Below are 20,747 nucleotides of genomic sequence, written 5' to 3' on the forward strand. Positions count from 1 at the left end.
CAGTACTACAGTGGCTTCTTAACGTTCCAAAGAAGCACATGAGAGGAAATCGCTAATGGTGATTGCTCAATAATAATAATAATAATAATAATAATAATAATAATAATAATAATAATAATAATAATAATAATAATAATAATAATAATAATAGGTTTTGGGGAAAGGAAATGGCGCAGTATCTGTCTTATACATGGTTGGACACCCGAACCGCGCCGTAAGGGAAGGGATAAAGGAGGGAGTGAAAGAAGAAATGAAGAAGAGGTGCCGTAGTAGAGGCCTCTGGAATAATTTCGACCACCTGGGGATCTTTAACGTGCACTGACATCGCACAGCACACGGGCGCCTTAGCGTTTTTCCTCCATAAAAACGCAGCCGCTGCGGTCGGGTTCGAACCCGGGAACTCCGGATGAGTAGTCGAGCGCCCTAACCACTATTGCTCAAGGCTTCAGGAGGCAGATTCAGTACAAACCACAGCCGAGGCGCCGCGGAAATGAAACTACTGTTGCACAGACACCATGCATAGTGCTTCATGCTGGTGGTTGTTGCGGTAAGGGTAAAACATTCTAGTGGCAGCCATTCTCACCTCCACTCTTTTCTTCACCAGAAGAAGGCACACTGCAGCAGCTGACACTTCTCAATTTAGTGAGCTCATTGCTGAAAAACTGCGAAGCCAGCACATAATCATTTCAATAATGATTGCAAGGCGCCTGACTGGCTTTTTTGTAAAAGACCTCACCATTTGCAAAAGAGTTAATTCAAAACTTCCAAGGTTAATAGTGCCGCACAATTTGTCTTTGACTGCTATTTACAAAGTACCATCCAACTCTAAGCATTCCTTAGGTTGGCAAACATTAAAAACGAAGAATGCACACAAGGTTAGAACTTCTCATGAAATCTACCTTAATTTTTCCAGTATTAACAAACTGTACCCTCTCTGCTAAAATTAACCAGGAAGCTGTGGCCATGGAAGCAGCTGGCTACCAGCGGATACTCCCTGCAACGGTCGTCAGCCCTTGGCATCTGCGAGGATAACCTGCGTGACGTGAACTTGTGCTGCCACTATTCTGCTCTCAATAAAACTAGCCTCCTGATAAAATGAGAGGTGGTAAAGACAGCTTGCTTACTTTGGGCAAAGAAGGTACATCCTAAAACTTCGCTTTGCCTCTGAGAAGAGTGGTTGTGCATTGAAGAATAATGCAAATCCGGGCAAGTTCCTTCTGCTTAGAGAACATAGCACAGAAGAAAAAGGGTAACACAAATTAAGGTAGAATGGGCGCTAACTTTTAGCAGAACGTTTACCCATAAGAGAAAGAAATATATTTAAACCTCGATTTATCAAAGTGGGTAAAACTGGCAGTTTACATCGTAGTACTGAAATTTCGCTACATCAAAATTAGTCACTTAGCATGCTAAGAATCTGCCAAAAACGCGCTGAGGATAGCTCGCGGGAAAACAACTATTTGTGATTAAAATGGTCCTTTATTTCTGCCATTTCTTCACCAGGAACAACAGCGTTATGCGCGTCTTGCTTATGTTGCGAGTTCCCAAGCCGTCTCAGCACGTCTATCTCGCCTACCATCGTAGCATGGACAAAGAGGGCGACGCACCCGTCTTGAGTTTTGGTTCTAAGCCAATAGCCTTTAGTGGCGCATACTGCGGTGACCGTCCGTCCATTACATCGCCACCTAGGCCACGTGACTTATTTGCTGTTACCGTTCGTTCGTTACATCGCCGCCTAGGTCACGTGAGAGAGCGCCAGCTGCTCATCTCCTCTGTCGTGAAATGAATTCAAGCACGGCAAATTCAAACCAGCGCGATGAGTCGCAAACAGCTTTCGCCTTCCCGCACTTAAGCTATATCTAAGTGCCTCCAACGAATTTTGCTCTTATCACCATCTTGTAAGTGCTCCGACCACACCACGGACACAGCGACGTCTTCAGTCGCTGCCGGTGACGGGAGCGTTGCGGCAGGCCAAGTCGTCTACCCCCACCGCTCCTTACTCTCCTTTTTATCTCCATGTCGCCAAGAGCGAGCAGAGTGTCCTTGAATCACCAACAATTGAAATAAAATCAGGCTGATCCTGCTCCTTATGTTTTCCTCCGTAACCGCGTGTGTGTGTCTTCTTGCACATACGCACATCGTGTGAGTGAGCAGCGAGGTTCGCAGGTGTGAAGCACACAACTGGCTTTACAGCTGACGGGTGTGCCAAGCACTAACCGTTCCAGTCCTTTTTCCCAAGCTTTGGGCATCTGTAAACGCGATAAACGCAGTGTGCTCCCATTGAGCACCGGCAGCGTTTTGTTGCATTCGGTGCCAGTTTTGGGCTGGAACATCGTAACTAGCGTTAAAAAATACAAAGGCAACGAAAAGATACTGATGGGGCACACGCTAGACATCAACGTGATGATAGAGTTGACGTCCAGCATGTCTCATTTTTATTTTTTTCTTGTCCCTTGCATTTTCTAGCGCTATTTACCATATTTCAGCCAGTGAATCAATAGCGCCAATTAGCCAGTCTTTCTTCTTTATTCAATTTTGGGTGAGACAGTGACGGCCACAGGCTGATCTGTCAGACTGCCGAGGTTGCGGAGATGCTCTGCCAGCCTTGCTCCGGCTACCCCAGATGCCGTGGCCAGCAGTGCGTCTGCCTATGCACTCTGTATGGGAAATCCGGGCAGGTCTCATATATTGCGTACACGCTCTGATGATGCGCGCTTCACCACAGGCTCCGCTCAACCACGAGCGCCTGCGATAATTTTTCGGCAGGTTCGTTTTCAGCCAGCAATGAAATTTCGTCACATTGAAAGTGCAGTACAATCTACATCGTTATACTGAATCTGAATATACATGACGTTCTATGAATGCGAAGTTAAGAAAACGAGAATATTTCGTTATATCGAGATTTAACAGTATATACAGGCTACAATGATGATGTCATATGTGGCTATATATGCTCATAAAATGCTCACCTAGGGCACAATCCCATGCTTCTGCAGCGCAATGGATAGCTCACTAATGCACGCGGTGTAAGCCTCATAAATATGAAAGGCTTCCACTAGTTCCCTTAAAGCGCTTACTGTGCCGGGAACACAAATGTAAACAGATCATCGTCATCCTTATTTATTATACCCTTAACTCGGGTGTGGTATTAGATAAAGAGGGGGAGGTTACGAATGAAAAGAACACAAAAATTGATGACCAAAATAGAAGCACAAAACTCAAAAGGCTCAAGTACAAAATCACACTTCGAATGATACAGGCGCTGCAATCAAAACGAAGAGGAAGCAACAATTTATGACTTCAGATGACACATCAGGCATTGTTTAAATCTAACAGGAACACGTTCGATTACAACATGTTCAGGAAACTCTTTCCATGTCCCAAATTCTCCTGGTAAAAAAAATATTTGTTAAATGCGTGTGTAGATCCATGTATGCGCCGGATGCTGATAAAGTTGAACAGACGAGATGATGTACGTGTGCACTGGTGGCACTAGTAAAGAATCACAGAGATTGGGGCAGTTGTGGTAAAGTTTATGAAACAGACAGAGGCAGGAAATTTGCATCTAAGGGCTAGTGGGCTGATACCGAGAGATGACTTAAATTAATACTGTTGATGCTGTAGCGAATGTCATAGTTTGAAGATTTAAAACAGACAGCGCGATTGTGGATGGATTCAATTTCGTTAATGAGGTGCGCCTGATTAGGAGACCACATTGCCAATGCGTATTGGAGCTTCGGGCGAATGAAAGTTTCGTACGCAAGTTTACCAATGGATGGCGGTGATTGTGAAAGTGACCTTCTTAGGAAGCCCGGCGTTCAAGTGTCAGCAGCTAGTTTTGTGACATGCTCATTCCATGTTAGTTTATTGACGATCAGGTCGCCTAGACTCAAGTTGTGATATGATAGCTGAGTTTAGTGAATATGCATAGGAAACGTTGGAACCTTTGCCTGAGACGTGCGTAAATTTTAATTTATAGTTACGTTCAGTTCCGTGATCCAATCTGAACACCAATTTTTAATTTTACGTAAGTTGTTCTCCAGGGTAGGCTGGTCATCGTGAAAAGAAATGCGACGGTACAACATGCAGTTAACGGCGAACAGACCAATGGATGATGCTATGCCCGAGGAGAGGTCATTTACGAAGATTAGAAAAAGCAACAGCCCGACGTTACTTCGTCAGTGGCGGAATGATACTCTCCGAAGACTGTGCATTGGAAGCGGTTTGTGGGGAAACAGTTAATCCAGGATAAGATTAGTGGATTAATACACAGGCATTTAAAGAATACGCAGGCAATTTAAACATTAGCCTTTAGTGGGAGACATCATCGAGTGTTTTCGAAAACTACAGAAAAATTACTTCGGTTTGGAAAGACGAGTCAAGGTTAAAGTTAAGGTCAGAAGTGAATTAACAAAGTTGGGTCTCGCATGAAAGGCCAGAGCGGAAACCATGCTGACTTGCAAAAAAAGAGTTATTTTCAAGGTGGTTTGCATCATTGGAGTAAACGACGTGTTCCATGATCTTACAGGCAGTTAATGAAATAGGGCGATGATTGGATGGATTCCCGATTTGAACACAGAAGCTACTCTGCTTAGTTTCCAGTAGTCCGGAATCGAATTGCTAACTAAGGACTGGATGAATATGATCTTTAAGATATTGCTGGAAATAATTTTAGTAGAGTGAAGTACCTTTGCAGGGATATTGTCGGGGCCGGGGCTACTTGAGAGTTAAGGCTGTCAATACGTTTTACGACTCCTTCGAAAGTGATATGAATGAAGGGCATCTGGACGAAGTTTAAAGGAGGCAGGGTAGGTCTGCTGAGTGCAGGTTCAGATGTGAAAATAGAAGAGAACTATGAATTCATAGCATCAGAAAGCTGATCGTCTGGTACAGGGAAGCTGTCATGATTAAATAAGGAAATGTTGTGGCTTTTCGTGAGGAGTAAGTATATTCCAAATCTTTAGGGGGTTGGTACGGAGGACGCAGAGTAGGTCCTGCTGATGAAACTTTTCCTTTGAGCGTCTTAAAAGTTTTGTGTACTGCCTCACGCAAGTATTTTTCCCATTTGGGCTTAGAATGTGATGTCCTGGCTGCAAGAAAAAAAGCGTTTTTTTCTTTCGGGATAGCTTTCTCAAAGCGTTCGAATACCAGGCTTTTCCTGTATTGCTATCAATAGAAGCGAGAGGGACGTACTTGTGAATCAGAGATAAAAGTTTGTGCTTGTATAACAAGCAGTTTTTGTTCACAAATTTTAGTGGCAGGTTCGCGAAAAGAATGAGAAATACTTCTAACTGTTAGTTGATACCAGAAATGTCTGCCCATTTGTAGTCGCGCATGTATTGTCGGACAGATGGTTGTCGGACAGGGTTGGGGAAGGATAAGTCAAATAACAGCATTTTGTGATCGCTCACACCACTGACACATTGCACTGACTGTACCAAATCTGGAGTGGTGGACAAGACTAGATCCAATGTGTTATTATTGCGAGTTAGCGTGCTGACTTTTCAGGAAATGTTAAATGTAAAAGCGGGGTAAAAAAATTCTTTGGACCGGCAGGGGGATGCAGATAAGCTGATCAATTTAATGTCAGGAAAGCTAAAATCGCCACAAAATATATAATTGTCGTGAGGAAAGCGAAAATTAAATTCAAGAAAGACCTAGTGCAGATCGTTGGTGAAAGAGGCATCAAAATTCGGTGGGCGGTAAGAGGCAATCAGTATATTTGTGCTTCCAGGAGGCGAAATATTTACACAGAGGACTTCACTGCGGTAGCCAATATCAACAAGTGAAGGAAGGTGAACCCGATTTTACCAGCACGAGAAACCCGCCGCCCCTACGACCAGCCCCATCGAGCCTATGAATGGCGAAAGATGACATGTCTTCAAGCAGTTCGTCATTACTGCTGTCCGGAGTCAGCCATGTTTCGGTGGATACCGCAATATCACTCTGTTTTTTAAAAGAGCTTCCACAGTTTCCTTCTTTGGGATGAAACCGCGAACGTCAGCGAGCACTACAGGCATTGTTCAAAAGATACGCGGACGCACTGATGGGAGCTTGGACTTGTGTATACAACGCCAGGACCGGGCGCCGGTTCGTTCGCGGTGACTGCTATGCTTTTAATTCTTGCACGAACTCGGAGACACCGTCATAAATGTACACCTTGTTGCCAATAACGAGCTTGTCAAAATGCATCTTGAAGTTGGGACACCTCTGCTGGTTGGCAGCTCTCAACGAGCGCTAAAAACGCGACGAACGCTTCGCGTCATCTGCCACTTCGCTTCGATGCGCGGCCGTGTCGGGCGCAGTGGCCCTCCAGAGAGCGCAACCATGCGCTCGCGTTACAAGAGAAGGTTGCTAGTGACACGTCGACAGGACCAGATGGTATTCCGATTATATTAATAAAAAAGCTTGGACCAAAACCCAAGCAAACATTAATAGAGGTAGTGAACAAAATGGTAGTGGATGGCAAAGCCCCCAATGAATGGCGATCAAGTAGAATGAACATGATATACAAGGGAAAAGGGGACAAAGCGGACGTATGCAAATACCGTTCTTCAGAAACGCACTGCGATGAGTCTCGGTTAGCCTGAGCAGCTGTCTGTGGAAGGAATTTAGCAATGAAAGGGGAGCATGCCTCTAGCGTGCGAAGATGCGGTAGCGCGCGCGCTTCTTCGCTGCTATCGCGGTGGCCTCATTAATCCCATAGAATCATCGCTATATTTGAATCTAGCAATTGTGTATTTTAAGGTGCAGGCGACAAGAATAAAGCGGATGGCAGAAACAAAATTGTTGGAGCGAACCCACGCAAGCGCATTTCGTACAGCGCTGTTTGTGCCGTCTGCCCCGGCATGGTTTCGTTTTTGTGCTATCGTTCGTGCAAGCGTCGATTTAACTCTGCCAACACACGCACAAAAAATCACGTGGTTTGTAAGTGTGTTGGCGTTGGCCTGGGTGCTTCCAGAAGTCGCCGAACGCAGCGGCGAACAAGTGCCTATATAGAGTACGTGTATAGTCTCGCTTTTTCTGGTCGGCGTCGCCATTACGCGCGCATTGAACGAATTCCAGGACGGTGTAAACTACCATCGTGAGATGACTTTCACGACGTACGACAAGGGAATTATGCAACAATTGCATTATGCAACATATATAGGCGATAGAGTTTCAGTTGTAGGGCTGGACTATCTGGCTCATATGAAAAAAAAAAAACGTACCGGGAAAACGGAGCAACCGCGAACGTAACAGCGGGTTCTACTGAATGTTTGTTCTGCAAAGGGAAAATTAATCCTGCCTCTTTTCATTGCGAGGGCTAGAAGCGCCAGATGCGGAATTCCATCTCATATCGATATCACTGTTTCGCTGTGCCGCATGCAAGCACTATGATCAGTGCATTTGGTGACAAATCCTTTTATGCGCGATCCTTCCTCGAACACACGCTCACACAGTGAATTCTCGTTGCTTCGTACTCGCTTTTATAGCTCAAACTTTCGGTCAGTCTATTAGAACTGCATTAAGAGCGCGAAGAGTGAGCGCGTGTGTACGGCGGTGGTTTTGTAGCCGTGCTCCCTTTGAGCAGTCTTATATATAAATTTGTCGTTATAATAAACTTTTGAGATTCGCGACAAGTATTTTGAAGATGAAGACAATATATCCAACGGTTATTACGTTTAGGGACAAATTGTGCGCGCGCAAAGGGTGGGAAATATATACACTATTGTGCGTTTTTATCGCTGACACTTTCAAAAATTTCCCCGCCTCAACCGGTGGCTCGTTTGCGGTGAAACTGCACACAGATCTTGCGTATTATGGTAACTTTTGTATCGTAGCAAGCTTGACAATGGTACTTACTTAATTGAGCCGTGCATGATGCGAAAACGTAATCGTCTACGTAGAGATCGGCAACCAAAACCCGCAAACGACGCTTTTTCGCTGAAGGGCGGCAGTGGCGCCATCTGTTTTGGGCACTGGAAGCCGTCACGACTAGGCCGCCGAGGCGAGCATTGCAAACAATATTCTTTAAAAGGTAAAGCCTCGTTAAATCATCTGTTCTGATATTTTTCTGCTTAATTAGTCGAAAATGTTGTAAGCGCTTCAGTAGAAGCAGACGAAACGACAGGAACGGCATATTCAAACGGCCCGCGCTCCTTGCAACGCTCTCCTCGACGGCCTTGTCGTGACGCTCTGCGCTACCGCAAACAGATGGCGCCACTGCCGCCCTTCAGCGAAAAAGCGTCGTCTGCGGGTTTTGGCTCGTCGATCTCTCGTAGACGCTTACGTTTTCGCATCATGTGCGCCTGAACTAAGTAATTACCATTGTCAAACTTGCTACGATACAAAAGTTACCATAATACGCAAGCTCTGTGTGCAGTTTCACCGCAAACGAGTCAGCGGTTGAGGCGGGGAAATTTTTGAAAGTGTCAGCGATAAAAACGCACAATACTGTATATGGCCACGTACCAATGCTCAGGTATGGGTTTGGTTTATGGGGGTTTAACGTCCCAAAGCGACTCAGGCTACGAGAGACGCCGTAGTGAAGGGCTCCGGGAATTTCGACCTGGGGTTATTTAATGTGCACTGACATCGCACAGTACACGGGCCTCTAGAATTTCGCCTCCATCGAAATTCAACCGCCGCGGCCGGGATGGCACCCGCGTCTTTCGGGCCAGCAGCCGAGCGCCATAACCACTCAGCCACCGCGGCGGCTCTGGTCAGGCATTCGACGTCTCGATACTTCAAACTATTAAGTGACCGAAAATTTGTTCAAACTATGCTGATTAGAAACAAAAGGTAAAGGGGCAGCTTTGTCGCACTGAAATACGCGATTTTGACGGAAGCGAGGTGCCAGTTTGTAAATACCGCAGATTGGAATTAAGAGATTTCCCTGTCTGTGTACAGTACACACCTTACATACCCCTCTGGCAATAATGGCCCTCAGCAGCTGAGATGTTAGAAGAAAAAAAATTAATCTGACATTAACAGGTGATGCAACTTCACTCAACCACATAGCTCAAGCCACTGTTCTGCTTGAGGAAAGATAGGACACAACAGTAAGAGAAGACTATAAATCTATAATAAGAGAAGACTATAATATAAAAAAAGACTATAAAAGCTTGATATTACCCAGTTTGTGCACCCGAAGCATAAATCATGAAAATCAGGTTAAGTCCAGTTCCTGCTCAAAAAGTGCCTTCAAGAGGATGTAATTTTCCAGTCCAACAGTCTGAAGCTACCGTATAGAAACTGGCAGACGTCTTGAACCTGAAGGCAATAGATTAACTGGCCGTGTGATGGTTTCCATGTCATGTTGCATGGCATGAATTACTGCGGAAGACATCGTTTTCTTTATGCTCTTTTACAGTGCAGTTTTGGGTAATGCCAATTTCACAAACTGCCAGCAAAGCCCAGCGCTACAGAATCCGCCTCGTTTGCAGAGAGTTGCAATCCCAGTACCACTGCTAGGGCTGTTATCTTTGTAAAATACCTACAATGAACATTCAATTCAAAGGGCCTAGATTATAATGTTCAGCAAGAGCTTCCCTAGCACTGTCATCGCTCAAGTGCTGAATGAGGTGGTGGTAGGGGTACAAGCATCCCACTCAGTGATGATGCAATTAGAAAAGTCACTACCCTCCTGTAATAAGGTTGAAACTGGCCCCTCCTATGCAATAAAAGTAGGCACATGCAGTGCCCACAATCATCCTGTTTATTCCCTGATTTACATTTTCAGTGGGCTTCAGCACCCGTTTAAGTTGTCTCAAAGCAGTATGTTAGTGAAATTTCTTTGTTTTCATTAGCTTTGTGGAGCATTTTCTGCTGCAATGGCATAAACAGGAAGGCACTATGCGGTTCTGCAGGAACACTTCAGACTGTGATGCGACACACGGCAAGCACTTACCTCAAATATGAGTAGGTTACTCAGAGGAAACAATGTGGTGGTTGGGTATAGTCTTCAAGAAAAAAAACTGCTTTGTAACACGGTTTTTCCATACGGCCAACGAAGTTGTTACTCATTTATTCATACACTTCATTAATTACTAACAAGGCGTGTCAGTAGGAGTACTTTATTTGGCAAGGAAGTCCTGGCCGACGTGGGCCTAATGCGACTGCCTGTACGCCAAGGTGCAGACTTGTGGGCACATTCTTGAGCCAGTAGCCTGGAACGGGGAATAGGAGCCTTGGACCAGAGAATGCCGCGCCATGCAAGGTCAGCTGCTGCAGTCCCTCCACTAGTATCAGTCATACACAGGGTTGGATGCCATGAAAAGAGAAAAAGTATGCAAGCTCAGAACAATAAAATGCAACTAATAAACCACTAAGAGAAACCCACAAACAAATACACAAATATTGGAATGCATATAAAGGAAAAAAGATAGACATCTCCCAACAGGCTACAGCAGCAGCCCACGCACTCCTGTAGTGGCTTTGCGTATGGACACTAGAAAGATCCCCCAAAAAAAGGATAAAAGGAACATTGTTCAAGATGTGCCAGAGAAATCACACACAAAAAGAAGTGTGTACAACGCAGAGACCAAGAATGAATAAAAATAATCAAGACAAACAATGAAAGAGTTTCTGAAAGGCTTCTGAAGCTGACACACAGGAGGTCACAAGCTCCATATGTTAAACCCAAAACCTTAAAGGGGCAGAGACATCAAATTTTTGGTTGGAGTGTTCTTAGTTTCAAACATTGCATACTCTTACCCGGCACGTGATACGTGCTCTGCAATTCAAATATGCACATTAAATATTATCGCATCATTTATACTGAGCGATTTCGGTTTCTGAGTGTCGGGGTGCATTATGACGTCACTCCCAAGGAAGAGCAGCAACCCTGGTCATGTGGGCTCCAAAAGTAGTGACACAGGAACCGCTGCATCGTCTGGTCTCGTACACATGCTGTGCATATCAGGGCCTTTCGAAATGCCGGCCAGTACTGCGATATGCTTTATTTTCGACTAGTTCAAATTATAAAACAGATATTTGAAATTACAACACAAACATGTTTCCACAAAATGCAGTGATGAAAAGAAACATGTCATTCCTCTTCATAATTTATCGCATCCTAAAGCTAATTGAGCATCTCAATGAATGAGGGATAATCATGTAGAATGGTACAATTAGTCTGAGCCATAACTGTGTTCAGGAAAAAACATGACAGCTTGACTTTTTAAGCTGCCGAACGACAATCTTTCGGCTTTTCATTTCTCGGCCTTTTGGCGAAGATCATAGCACCGAAGCGCGGCCTTGTGGTAGAGCATCCGCCTCACATTCGGGAGGTGCTGTGTTTGATTCCCAGTGCCGCCGGGTACCCACCGGTTGCAAGATTTCGCCGCCATGGTGCTCAGCTCATCTAGGGTGAGATGCTTGGGAGAAGGGTCTTCGACCAAACCGTTGCCTTGACGGATCAGAGATAAGTTCCGGCGTCAAACAACCCTAAATCCATCCGGTGAGGTAGAAGTCCCATCTTTTTTTTTTAAACCAGTCATGCACACCTGCCGATGCGTGTGAGCCAGCCACAACGGTAGCAAGAAAATACCGCTGCACTTTGCTCGAAGGAGGTTTGTGAGCGGAGAGAGCTATGGCACATCTCTCTTGAGGCTAGAGAAGTGAATGTTAAGTTTTGTAACTGGCACAAGGTGAGAGTTTTGGACTGTGGGTTTTAACCACGTGGTGACATTTTTGTGTCCGCATTTGACGGGAATTTTGAGGCGCAGGCTATCCTTCCCACGCAGTGCACCCCTGCAGAGCCGAGCACTAGGCCGGGGGACCGCCTGTTCCCATTGGATTAATTGGCTGGTGGACCGGAGGCCGCGGGAATCGTACCCACGACCTCCCGTAGTCGAGGCGAGCACTCAAGCACGAGCCCACGGCTGCGGTGGAGATGCTCTTGTCACAGTTCAGACACTGAAAAGGCGTATGACGTGATGTGGCATTGTTGAGAAACATTAATGACACAAAAAATCGATGAACAGCAGCTTAAAGGGACACTGAGCAGAAATTGAAGTTGGCTTGTATCGATAGAATACCAGCTCCTGTTCCCAAGAACGCCACTCTTACTGAAAACAAAGCTCTTGTAAGGTATAAAATAGCAAGAACCAAAATACAGGTATCGCTGCCACAGGCTGATCTCGCAAGTACAAGCGTGCTCATTGTACTGCTCATTGTACTGCAAAAGAATACTTCAGGCTTTCAAGAAGGGACCCTTGAACAAGAGGGCTGAAAGGTTGGTTTGCTCATCACTGAGAAGCACTGCCTTTTACTGCCTTTCCAATGAAGGCACACTCTGGCATCCCTTTCGATAGCAGCAATGCCACAGGACAAGCATCAAGCGATTTCCACAAAAAGTAACAGCTTTTTACGACCTCGTCATCACAGCTCGAACCGCAGAGAAACTAGCCTCTATTTGTTTCTGCAACAGCCTACAAGATTGACGGGCCCTGAGAGCAAGATTTACAGATCGATTTTGATGCCACACTGGAGTGGCGTGGCACCTCGCATCAGTATACTGAAAGTGCATGAATTCTGCACATTACTATGACTACGGCTTATTCCAGAGAAAATACTTTTGAATGTAGCTGTGTCTATTCATATACACCAGACCAAATTTAATGAGCAGTGTGGCAACCTGTACACAGCCAACCAGTATACACGATGCTCACTTAATTGAAGACAAGAAAAAGACAGCTAGAACAGACAGGCTGCCATGCCTAATACTCATTAGAAGCAAAAATATGTCATGCCAATAAGAACGGACCGTGTGCTGGACACTCGCAGTATCGTTAAAACTCGCAGCAGACCTCTGCGTTAATTTCAGCCTGTCCTTTTCCGAGACTTGACCACTTTCTTGATGGTATCCCTCACAACTCGCCGATTTTTCCAGGTAAACGAAATTCCTCTTGACAATTCTAGGTTGCCAGACACCCTTTAAAACCGTCACAGCCCTTCAAAGAAATACAGTAGAACCTTGCTGTTCTGTTCTTGGTTCGTGTAATCTGCAGTATCACAAAACGAAAAATTATGCGTGTTGTGCTATTTTTATTCACAATACAAATTCTGGATAACTTTTTGAAGCGATTCCCTGGTATACATGTCCATAATTTTGCCAAATTGTGAACATAGGATGCATTCAGAGACCAAGAGAAAATACCAGCCAAGCTAGTCATCATTTTTGGATGCTTTGCCCACACGCACCTGAGCACTGCGGAAGACGCCGCTGCTGCCCTGCACAAAGGCAAGGACACAAAGCATCTTAAGAGCAGCTGCGGCTCTTCCACAATGCTCAAGTGTAAGGGGACAAAGTATCTGAGAACGGTAAGAAATAGTTGACGGACTGGACATGCCACGAAACTTCACCCCCATGGAAAACAAAAATATGGAAACAACTTGCAAACGCTAGAAAAGGAACTTTTCAAAATTTGTTCCAGCACATTCACAAAAGTTTTCATGAAGTGAAAGTGCCAATAAATGCCAGGGACTAGGAAATGGTGCAAAAACCTGAACATAGAGCCAGTCACGTGCAGACCAGCAAAAAAATTTTTCATAGGGGCTAATTCAAGCTTGTTGCTAAAACATTGCATTCATAACATCTAAAAAAAAATGAAGGGGGACAGGGGGGGGGGAACAAAAAAATAGAAGGGAAGGTGGCACAAACCTTTGCCTTAAAAATGCAAAAGGTCTTGTTGCGTACCATTTGCACAAGCTATCATGTCAGGATTTCGCATTCATTGAAAAGCAGTGTGTAATCACCTTGAAATCAGTGTGAGGCAGACTAGCCAGTAATTAAATTACTGTACTATAATTACAGTAATTAAATTACTTTTCTCACTAATTTCTAATGTAATTCATTACTTTTGTGGCCTGGTAATTTATTAATGTAATGAACTACTTTCAAGCAGTAATTTCACGAAAAGTAATTAATTACTAGCGATATTACTTTTGCTGCATACTGAGTCCATGCTTCTCCTCGTGTCTGCCATCCTTTGGCCTCGCGTTTGTGGAGATGAGCATATACAAAGCACAGACGCAGTTTATGGGGGCTTAACGTCCCAAAGCAATCGACTAAGGCTATGAGGGACGGCATAGTGAAGGGCTCCGGGAATTTTGACCACCTGGGCTACTTTAACGTGCACTGACATCGCACAGTACACGGGCCTATAGCATTTTGCCTCCACTGAAATGAGACGCCACAGACGGGATCAAACCAGAGTCTTTTGGGCCAGCAGCCGAGCACCATATAACCAATGAGCCACCGCGGCGACTCCCAAAGCAAGAATAAATTACGGGGGCACTTGAGACTACTTCGATGCTTTGAAGGCAAAAAACATTCATTTTTTAATTTATATTGTTTCCTTCCTTTCTAATGACACACCTACTCATTAGCATACAGTCATTAGGTAACACATACATTAAATGAATCATTATTTGCCAAGAAGCAACGCAGTTTTGTGGCCCATGGGTTGCGCGATCGCCTCGCAATCTGAAGGCCCTCAATTGGTTCAATTCTCTACACCTTAGGAAGAAATTTTTCCCTCTGCTCACGACATCATTGGGGGTTGTGGACCACGTTTCCTGGAAATCGACGACGACGCCAGGTATCAATGTCAATGTGTCATATAAGGCGTTCCCCTTAAAAGTGCACAACCAGTAATGGCCAGCACTCCAGGGAAGCGGAGCACGTGGACGAGAGGTGACGTGCGCATAGGCGTCAGCACTGCCTTGGTGAAGAGTCTGCATATCAGTCACAGGACTGGCACGCATCTTCCTGCACTGCACACGATCTCATACACAAACACACTGCGAGCGCTTGAGCAAGTACTTTGACGTCGCCGCACTGACAAGAAGTCTCAACTGACACGTCTAAGAAAGTTGTTCGTGAGTTTTCGGGTTTTTGTGGCCTCATTTGAGGCCCTATTTCTAACTGAAGGGCAACATAGGCAACAGCGTCTCAGCAACATGCAATGTATTTCCACCAACTTGCCTCCAGAACAAATCAATTGAACAGCAGAATTGGCAGCTTCTCGCGCCCCTGCGCACTTCTGGGATGATGCGTGGATAAGCAGTCAATGCACTCCCGCTGTTTACGCGGATGACAAATTCTTCAAAATCAGGATGGTGGGACCATATTACACATTGAACGACGTACTTCTGATTGAAGACTGATATGACAAAGAACTCATCTACATCAGCAAAGCGGCTGCTCAAATTGACTAAAGAGGGGCAAAATTTCTGACGCCCATTTTCAAGCTCAGTGGCGGTGCAAAAAAAAAAAACTAGAAATTTTGCATAAACTATGACCAATGCGCAACATTTTAGCACCGAAACTAAGTAATTTTCATTACTTAAGGCAGGTAATTGTAATGTAATATCATTACTTTTTGAGACCAGCAATTTGTAATATAATTTAATTACTTCTGTGATTTCTAGGAAAGTAATTAGTAATGGAATTTAATCACTTTTCAAAAGTAATTTTGCCATGTATGGTGTGGTGTCGGCGGCTGCCTAGGGAACTTCTCAGCGTCCTTAAGTTCTTACGCAAAAAATGACACACCACCCAGTTCCCTACATGTGACAATGTCCATGAGAAAAAGGAATATTGTGACAAAGACCACGAAGCTGGCTGTGGTGCGTTACAGAGCACTCGCGCTAGGCCAACGACCATTAAATTATATCTCTGCCGTCGTTCACCGCGCCTCGCTCTTTGGACGGCAACCACACAACAATATTATACACCACACAGCATTTGCATTGGAGGGAATGGCCAAGAGCATTTTCCATTTGGCTTTCTGCGTGCTAAAGGAATATAGACACGTAATTTTGGTGGCATGTTTTCTTCTCTACAACGATGCAGAAAATACTACTACCCATGAATCACCATGTGATATTTGCCCATCCCCGCTAAATAATTTATAATTGAATTTTTTCTGTCACACTGTTTCAGTTTCAAGAGCCGAACAATTGCTGTGACATCAAAGAGTGCTTTTGTGTCATGTGAGGCATGGAAAAACGCCCATATAATCTCTGCTTCATCGTTATGATTTACTGCAGTGCTGAAGCCAGCCTTCCTCAAGAGCCGGAATGACAACTAATGTGGAAGCAGCGATTATATTGCAGTTTTTCACGTCTCATGACCTACAACCTCTCTTTAAGGTCAGTCATCGTTAAGCTAGTGAAACTGAAACAGCACAAGAAAGAAATTCAGTTATATATTTTTTGGCAGCCATAGGAGCATACCACGCGGTAATCCGTGTATAATAATGCCTTACACCTCATTACAAAAAAAGATCGGTTTGGTTTAGGGGGGGTTAACGTCCCAAAGTGAATCAGGCTACGAGGGACACTAGTGAAGGGCTCTGGAAATTTCGACCACCTGGGGTTCTTTAACGTGCACTGACATCACACAGTACATGGGCCTCTAGAATTTCGCCTCCATCAAAATTCGACCCCTGCAGCCGGCATCAAACACACGTCTTTCGGGTCAGCAGCCAAGCCCCATAACCACTGAGCCACCACAGTGGCGTCATTACATTAAAAAGAAGAAACCACACACCCAAAAGTTAGGTGTGTATGCTCCCTTAAAGAACACCAGGTGCTCAGAATTTCCGGAGCCCTTCATTACGGCGCCCCTCATAGCCTGATTCGATTTAGGACAAACCCCCGTAAGCCATAACCTTTCAGCAAATAACTGTCACCATTTCATTAAATAACTCGTGCCATACCTTCTCTGCTTCTTCGACCTACACATAGAGGAGGTGAGTGATTGAGGCGTCATAATGAAAACCTAAGCAGTCAAGTCGAGTCGCATGGGCAGCATTTCAGCACTAATTCGTAAGTCGCCTGTGTGTATACATGCCACGATTTTTTTTCTTTCCGTGAAACGACCATTTCCTAGAGCAGGTTCATAGTAAAACCTCATTGCGATTTGATGCTTGAAAATTCTTCCAAGTGTTTCAGGATTTTGGTGGTTGTTGGTGTCGGCGGCACGCAGGTGGATGCAATTTCGTGACGACAGCAAGGCTATTGGACAATCGGACCTGCACTCGACCATTCGTTTTGGAAGCGGCCAGTGCCAAGCTGCATTTGAACTGCCTGAGCTGACGTTGCACGGTGCCGGCACCACCGCGGAACTTCACAGAACTAGTGCAGAGTGTGCAGCCAAATCAAAGAAACCTATCATGACCAATCTTAAAGCTGTAGTTTGGGCTTGTTCGTATAGCATATTAGAAGACATAGCGCAGCAAAACGGGACAGAGAAAAGGAGCGCACAGGACGAGCGCTTATCCTGTGTGCTCCTTTTCTCTGTCCCATTGTGCTGCACTACGTCTTTTTCTAATATAACCACAATGACCTGTCACACACTGCAACAGTGCCTTGTGAGCTTTATGCACCTCACAAGCTTCCAAACAGTCAAAGGACACCAAGCACATTGCCCACAATGTTCATCTCTTTAAGGGCTCTTTACACCATCAGCTGTAAAAAGGTCTTAAGCTTAGAGGCCTTAAAATTAAGCTTGCCTCTCCAGTTGCCTCATGCGCTCCATTCTAGTTGGCTGCCTGGGTTCAAGCACCTTTCCCACGTAAAACCGATGCTCGGCGAAAGTGGCACAGCACTCATTTTAAAATTCTCACAGAAGGTCGAGGGCTCACTTTGTGGCGCCTTAGAGCCTTTGCTGCCTCAGCATTTTAACGTCCCATTTGTTCAGCCTCTGCGCCAGCAAGCCAACGCCGGACTCGAAGCAGGAATCGGGAAGGTCCCTGCATACCACAAAACTGCCAGTCAGTTTTTAAAGTCGTTTTCTGAAATAAATATGAATTTAAAAGAACATGTTTCGCGGTGCAGACGCCAAAGCGTAATTGCTTATCTCACCGCAATTTTTGCACCTGTTTCAGAAAGCGGATTGTAACAGCACCCCACAATTGTAAAGTGCAGCATTAAGTCAACACTCTACAGGCTTTCCCAGTCGCGGAGCCACAAAAAATCGGACCGCGTACAAAACTCATCGCACAAACGGTAAGTTCAACTGGACTGTTGTCAAAAGTTTCCCGCCTTTTTTCGGGAGCACGCAAAAGCTGGTAATTATGCGTGTTTTACATGACCATGAGCTATGTTGGGTTGGGTTGACAAAAGATATAAAACACGCTCAGCGCAAGCTCTTTTCTGTTGAACTGCACAGAGCTTTTGAGCAGAACTTACGAAAAAACAGATGAGTCTTTCCCTCCGGGCCCTTGGGTCCACTGCCGGGAAAGCGGGCTCAGCGCTTTATCTGCTAACACAAAATATTCGCGCGCAAGGAAGTTGACAACGAATGCCGAGTGTCAGATAACGGGCAGCACTCAGTAATAGAGATGGGTCGCTCAGGAGTGAGCCGGATCTTCTGAGCCGCTCTTTTAAAAGAGCGGGTGAGCCGTGGCTCAGTAAAAGTGAGCGGCGGTTCTTTTGGAGATCCGGCTCACTGATCCATAGGACCGTAGTCCAGCGTAGTGATCCGTGCCGAACGGCGAACTGTCTGTTCCGTCAGAGCTGTGTCGCTGGGTTTTCTGCCGGGTGCGATTTTCGCGCCATCTGTTAGCAGTGCGAGAAAGCTGGTTTGTCGTTCAGTTAGCCGTGTCGAACCGTCCGTCAGAGCTGCTGGGTGCGATTTGCGCGCCATCTATTAGCAGTGCGAGAAAGCTGGTTGAGTGAACGGGTCGCCCGCTCTCTGAACGAGGGATCCGGATCTTTTGAAGAGCCGGTTCTTCGGCTCAGTGAGCCGAATGGCTCCTTTGGAGATCCGGATCTTTTGAAGAGCCGGGTCTTTGGCTCAGTGAGCCATTTGGCTCCTTTGGAGATCCGGATCTTTTGAAGAGCCGGGTCTTTGGCTCAGTGAGTCGTTTGGCTCTTTTGGAGAGCCGCTTTTCTGGTGAACCGATTCTCTCGTTCAGTGAGCCATTTGGCTCTTTTGGAGAGTTGCTCTTTTGGTGAACTGCTTCTCTCGTGCAGTGAGCCGTGCGGCTCTTTTGGAGATCCGCTTCTCTCTCGTTCAGTGAGCCGTGCGGCTGTTTTGAAGGGGCGCTTCTCTCTCGTTCAGTGAGCCGTTCCAAGAACCGTTCAATCAGAGCCGGGTCTTCTGGCAAAGTGCATATTTCTGGGCGAGTTGGTTGAGATACATTCCGAGCAAAAGAGCGCTCGCAGAGCTTGTCTTCGCTTTGTGTTGTCCTGCGGTGTTGTGTCTTCCTTGTCGTCCGTTGTCTGCGAGCGCTGTTTCGCTCAGAACGTGTCTTCTGGCAAATCATTGGCAAAGGATGGCGCTGTTCGTTGACAGCTGTTGTTCGAGCGATGTCTCACGACTCCCACCGATCTTGCATCGTGAGCTGGTGCAACATTTCGAAGGTATTAGTAAAAATACCTATAACACGGTTATTCTACTAATGCACATATCGTTTTTTTTTAAAGCCAAATAACTAAACTCTATAGCAGAGGTTACAGTGTAACCTGCTAGTTATTTGGCTTTCATGAAAACAAAACAATATATGCATCCGTAAAATAGCCGTGTAGTAAATTCAGGCATGGTCTCTTCCTTTTCTTTAGAGAGGAACAGGGCCTCTCCAGGCAGTGTTTGAAGATGGGGACGATTGTCAAATGCAGATGATGAAGAGAGGAAATATATCTACATAAATGTACAAAGGCAAACTGAGTTACAGAAGCAGATCTCATACAGACGGCCGAACTAACTCTAACTAAAAAAAAGGTAATTCTCACACAGAGAACATACACTACAAGACCTTACTTATCGACCCACGTGTTAAAGCCTAGGTATATTTGCAGAATTACAAGCCACTGCACGGAGCCTCTAGCTAAACTAGGCAATACCGACTTGTGATTTGTAATGCATTTGCTTGCGTTTTTGTAAGTTTTATAAACAAAGAAGTTAGGGCGGCCGTATTTCGAGGCCCGTCCTAAGTTTCGATAACCAATGAAGGTAGCCACCTACAGCCCTGAAGTTTGACACAACCTCGAGCCCAGGGCTTGGATAAAAGAAAAACACAACGAAAATTTCCGAAAAACCTATTATTACGGGAGCCCTTACCCTTATTCCGTGCTCTTTCCCTTCCCCGCCCCATCTGCGCGTCGCCTGCGTCGCCTCTCGAAGGATGACAAGTTTTCTTTCTTTTTTTTCTCAGCTAACTGGCGGTGCCACTAACCCACTGGCTCGTCCCAGAAATATCAGATAGCGGAGGCCCGCGACGCCTCGGCGCCATCAAGAATAGAGACGCGCTTGAAGGAGCCGGTAACATGCGGAAGGAAAAAAAAAAGTGATGGTCCCTGCGCCGCACTTGTGGAGAGAGGGAGTGGAAAGGAAAGAACCACGGCTCACTCGTTCTTTAAAGGAGTTGCTAAAAAGACCCGGCTCTTTCCTGAGCGACCCAAGTGAGCGGGTGAGCCGTTCAAATGATCCGGCTCACTTCAGTGAGCGGAGCCGTTCTGAGCCGCTCACTGAAGTGAGCCGTTTTGCCCATCTCTACTCAGTATGTGCATACCAACAGATAGCAAGAACAAATTACTCACGTGCAACACGATCGCACACTCCTCCCGCCGACCGGCCGTAGTGCTACTGAAAGCAATGCTCGGCTCGGCTCAAACATGAACAGGAAAAAAAAAAAGCCGATGTGAAGTTTTTTGATCAAACCAGATTCGACGTCATGGGTTGAAATAATGCTTGCGTTATTTCGACCTAGTTGTAAGCGAGGCAGGATTGGCTGTGAGCGCCCGTACGT

At 45.5% G+C, this 20,747-nt stretch overlaps 1 long non-coding RNA gene across 1 annotated transcript; it reads right to left on the bottom strand.

The window, feature by feature from the left end:
* Positions 1-10,042: 10,042 nt before the first annotated feature.
* Positions 10,043-20,716, bottom strand: LOC144116168 (uncharacterized). Its single transcript, XR_013311766.1, has 3 exons — positions 20,539-20,716; positions 17,640-17,747; positions 10,043-10,223 (listed from the first exon to the last, which is right to left on the bottom strand). It is a non-coding gene; the product is annotated as an uncharacterized LOC144116168 (long non-coding RNA).
* Between the last annotated feature and the right edge of the window lie 31 nt (positions 20,717-20,747).

This window comes from Amblyomma americanum, chromosome 1, assembly GCF_052857255.1.
Source record: "Amblyomma americanum isolate KBUSLIRL-KWMA chromosome 1, ASM5285725v1, whole genome shotgun sequence".
Classification (NCBI taxonomy): domain Eukaryota; kingdom Metazoa; phylum Arthropoda; class Arachnida; order Ixodida; family Ixodidae; genus Amblyomma; species Amblyomma americanum.